Source organism: Callithrix jacchus, chromosome 3 (assembly GCF_049354715.1).
Source record: "Callithrix jacchus isolate 240 chromosome 3, calJac240_pri, whole genome shotgun sequence".
Taxonomy (NCBI): Eukaryota; Metazoa; Chordata; class Mammalia; order Primates; family Cebidae; genus Callithrix; species Callithrix jacchus.
Genome location: NC_133504.1, coordinates 7,988,596 through 7,992,887, shown reverse-complemented (window position 1 = coordinate 7,992,887; position 4,292 = coordinate 7,988,596). Strand labels below are relative to the sequence as shown.

General features: G+C 50.2%; 1 long non-coding RNA gene across 1 annotated transcript; it reads right to left on the bottom strand.

Annotated features, from left to right (window-relative positions):
• Nucleotides 1-3,177: 3,177 nt before the first annotated feature.
• Nucleotides 3,178-3,977, bottom strand: LOC128931470 (uncharacterized). The gene is made up of 2 exons (XR_008479876.2): nucleotides 3,691-3,977; nucleotides 3,178-3,397 (listed from the first exon to the last, which is right to left on the bottom strand). It is a non-coding gene; the product is annotated as an uncharacterized LOC128931470 (long non-coding RNA).
• Between the last annotated feature and the right edge of the window lie 315 nt (nucleotides 3,978-4,292).

Sequence of the window (4,292 nt, the reverse complement as noted above, 5' to 3'; positions counted from 1 at the left end):
AACAGCCCAGCGCGCAGGAGCCTTTCCTCTGCCTCTCTATCTGGGGTCGTTCATCAGTTCATCTGTTCTACTCGGGGTCACCGAGGTCCTCTGTGTTATTGAGTCCGATGGCCAATTCCCAGGCCTGGTTCTCCCTGGCTTTCCTTGGGCATCCGACCAGCTGTCTCCTCTTCCTGGAGGAAGCTCGGTCCCGGACGCCACACCACACGCGCCTGCGATGCCTGATTCTCCTGGCAGCCCCTTTCTCGGTCTCCTTCACTCTTCGGCTCCTCCCTTTATCGGTCCCTAATCCAGGGCTGCAGGTTCCTTGATTCCCTCATCAGCGTCACTGGTCTGATCGCTTTGAATACCGTCTCCATGCTGATGACTGGAATTCACGCCTGCTCCCGGCCCCCGCTGAACTCCAGCTCCAGACTCCCCGCTGCTGACTTTCCACTCTGTGTCTAACACTCATCCGAAGCCTAAAGTGACCAAACTCCTGACATCCATTTCTAAGTTTAGTTTAATTTTTGTACATTAAAAAATTTAGGCCAGGTGTAGTCGCTCACGCCTGTAATCCCAGCACTTTGGGAGGTTGAAGAAGGCGGGTTGCTTGAGCCCAAAAGTTTTGACCAGCCTGGGCAACACGGTGAAACTCCATCTCTATTTAAAAGATGGGTACATTTAATAATGTTTCTGTAGAGAAACATCTTGTTATGCTGCCCAGTCTGGTCTCCAGCTCCTGGCCTCAAGTGATCCTCCTGCCTCAGCCTCCCAAAGTGTTGGGTTTACAGGCGTCGGCCACCACACCTGGCCAATTAGCCATTTCTATCAACTCTCCCCTGATCCCTCCACTGCTCCTCTGGGCTTTTTTTGCAAATAACTTTATTCTTCAAGCTCGGACAAAACATACATATATACATGATAAAATATCTCAAGAGATATATTCTATATAGTCATCTTCAACGTTTCTTTTTTCTCTCACTCCCACTTCCAGTCTTCAGAATGTGTCCAGAATCTACCCCCTGCTCACCCTCTCCCCGGCTCCCACGGTCCTCCTGGCTGCTCACCCTCTCCCCGGCTCCCACGGTCCTCCTGGCTGCTCACCCTCTCCCCGGCTCCCACGGTCCTCCTGGCTGCTCACCCTCTCCCCGGCTCCCACGGTCCTCCTGGCTGCTCACCCTCTCCCCGGCTCCCACGGTCCTCCTGGCTGCTCACCCGCTTCCTCCTTTGCCTGCTGCGGTCGCCTCAACTCAAGCCAAGCGACTCCGTTCAGATATGATTGATCGCAGGATTCCTCAGCTCCAAACCCTCCAATAGAGCTTCCTCTCTCACTGAAATTACATCCAAGGCCATATAAGACTCTCAGTCCTGCCCGGGTGTGGTGGCTCACGCCTGTAATCCTAGCACTTTGGGAGGCCGAGGTGGGGGGATCACCTGAGGTCAGGAGTTCAAGACCAGCCTCGCCAGCATGGTGAAACCCCATCTTTGGAAAAAAAAAAAAGCAACCTCTCAGGCCCACGGCACCTGGGCCATCGATACATCTCTGAACCTTCTTCCTCCACCTCTTGGTTCTCTTGCCCCACTTCCTCCAGTGCCCCAGACATGCCCCAGCCTTGGTGGCCTTTGTCCCTGAGAGTTGCCCACCATCTCCTGCATGTCTTTGTTCAAACGTTGCCTCCCTTGAGGCCTTTCCTGGACACCTCAGCTAAAACTGCCACCCATGTGCCCTCGAGCCCCCTCCCTTCCCTCCTGAGCACAGACCGCTGTGTCACACACCCCACATTCTTACTGATTACTGTCTGTATCCCCCATGGAACAAAGACTCCAAGAAAGCAGGCGTTTGTGTCTGTTCTGTTCAGTGCTGTATCCCTCGCACCTGGAAGAGTGCCCGACGCACAGGCATTTTCCATGAATACTCCCAGAATTCGCGAACCCATGCAAATGTTCACTGCCCTGCTCACCGGTCTTTGCGGGGCAGCTGCTGTCCGCGTGTGCACGCTTTCTCACGGCTGGGAGCTAGCTGTCCTGCAGCCGGAACAGAACCTTTCCAGGGCGCAGTCTGCTAGAGAGTGCATTGCTCACTTACGTGTTGTCGACATCCTGAGAGAGATTATTTATTTATTTATAGATGGAGTTTTGTTCTTGTCTCCCAGGTCGGAGTGTAATGGTGAGATCTTGGCTCATTGCAACCTGTACCTCCTGGGTTCAAGTGATTCTCCTGTCTCAGCCTCCTGAGCAGCTGGGATTACAGGTGCCTGCCACCACACCCGGCTAATTTTTGTATTTTTAGCAGAGATGAGGTTTCACCATGTTCTCCAGGCTGGTCTTGAACTCCTGACCTCAGGTGATCGCTGGCCTTGGCCTCCTAAAGTGCTGGGATGAGCCACTATACCCAGCCGTATTTTTTTTTCTTTTTTAATTCACAAGACTTTGTCACTCTGTTCCTTCATTTGTACAGCATTAAAAGATTAAGAACATTCATTTCACCCTCTAGTCTCATTTGCAACTAAAGATGGCTCTATACGACATGGGTGCTGTGTTGCTGGAAAGGCAATAGGACAGTCTTTGTCAGACACCCTTGGTTACTCACTGTTAAAGTCGCTAAGCTTCGAGAAGTTGGCATCTCAGAAGCTGGAATCTTCATTGAGGGCCCGCAGAGGGGGGTATGAATGACTTGCTGGCACCGAATTTGTAGGTTGAATCAGGAAACTGCCAGGGTACTGTCAGTATGATTCCCGCCACATGATAATCTGATGATAATCTTTACCTGGTCATTTAAAACGATGTCAGAATGAGATTTAATGCATAATCCCTGAGGTGAAATTCAGGAGGAAAAAGCTTCCTGTAATTTAATTTAAAATGTCCATGTATCGACCAGGGACAGTGGCTCATGCCTGTAATCCCAACACTTTGGGAGGCCGAGGCAGGCAAATTATGAGGTCAGGAGTTCAAGACCAGCTTGGCTAAGATGGTGAAACTTGGTCTCTACTAAAAATACAAAAATGAGCCAGGCATGGTGGCACACACCTGTAGTCCCAGCTACTCGGGAGGCTGAGGCAGAAGAATCACTTACACCTGGGAGGCGGAGGTTGCAGTGAGCCGAGATCACGCCATTGCATGAACTGTCTGGGCAACAGAGTGAGACTCTTCTTAAAAAGAAAGAAAGAAAGAAAGAAAAAGTCCATGTCCATATACTGAAATGAACAGTGTTCAGTGTTTATTGCATGGAATGACATCTCCTCGCTTTCTCTTACATACATTTGTCATGTTACATGTTAAAGTATGGATTGTCAGGCTCTAGCTGAAAAGAGAGGGGCTGTCACAAGTCACCTGGGGTTCTGATTCCTTTCTCCATTTATTCCCATCACCCCACAGTCCACGACGTCTAGTCCATCCGGCGGGCACAGGTGCAACTCTAAAATAGGAAGAGGTTTTTATTACTTTCCAGCCCCGTTCTAATTGGAGCTAGTGACTGCAATAGCCTGTCAACCTGCTGGTGATAAAACCTTTCACACAAAACCTTTTCTGCAAAGATAAAGAAAACTAGATTCAGAGTCTCATCTCCTTGCCTCTTATAACCTTCTTTTTTTTTAAGAGCCACTGTGAACATTATTTTTAAAGCCAACACTGAAACTCCGCACTTTCACAATACAACCCAGGCCTTCAAACACACAGATACCACTGTCTTTCAATCACAGCCTCGCTCACCTCCCTCGGTCCTGGCAAATGAAGTGATTTGAAGGAGGTGAATTGAGGCCCTTCTCTATCCACCCTGCATTCTCCTCCACCTTCCAGGCTGTGCTGCCGAAGGAGACAGCTCAGGAGGGATGGCATGGGCGCCTGCTGCTGCAAAATTCCCACAAGCCAGCTGAGGCCAGTGGCACCGACCTCCACGTCAGAGGGGAAGCAGAGACACAGTCTATTTTGCTTTTCAGACATCTGGAAGCAAGACGATCTGTCCACCAGTGCAAAATCTACCCCTAAGCAGTAGTTCTAGTTGTTCCTTTTATGAGCTGTCTTTGCACACGCTCAGTGAGGCCGGCTTAAGTAGTTATCACTGATAGTTCAGACTAACCACCACACCAGCACACAGAAAACGGAAGAAGCCTTTCCGGTTCACTGCTTGATGTCAAAACAACCCAGGCACCAGCACATCTGCCAGATCCCTGGCAGCAGGCATACCCACACAAGACCAATACTCCTTATGATAGATGCACACATTCGAAATAAAATACTAGGCCGGGCGTGGTGGTTTATTCCTGTAATCCCAGCACTTTGGGAGGCCAAGGAGGATAGATCACCTGAGGTCA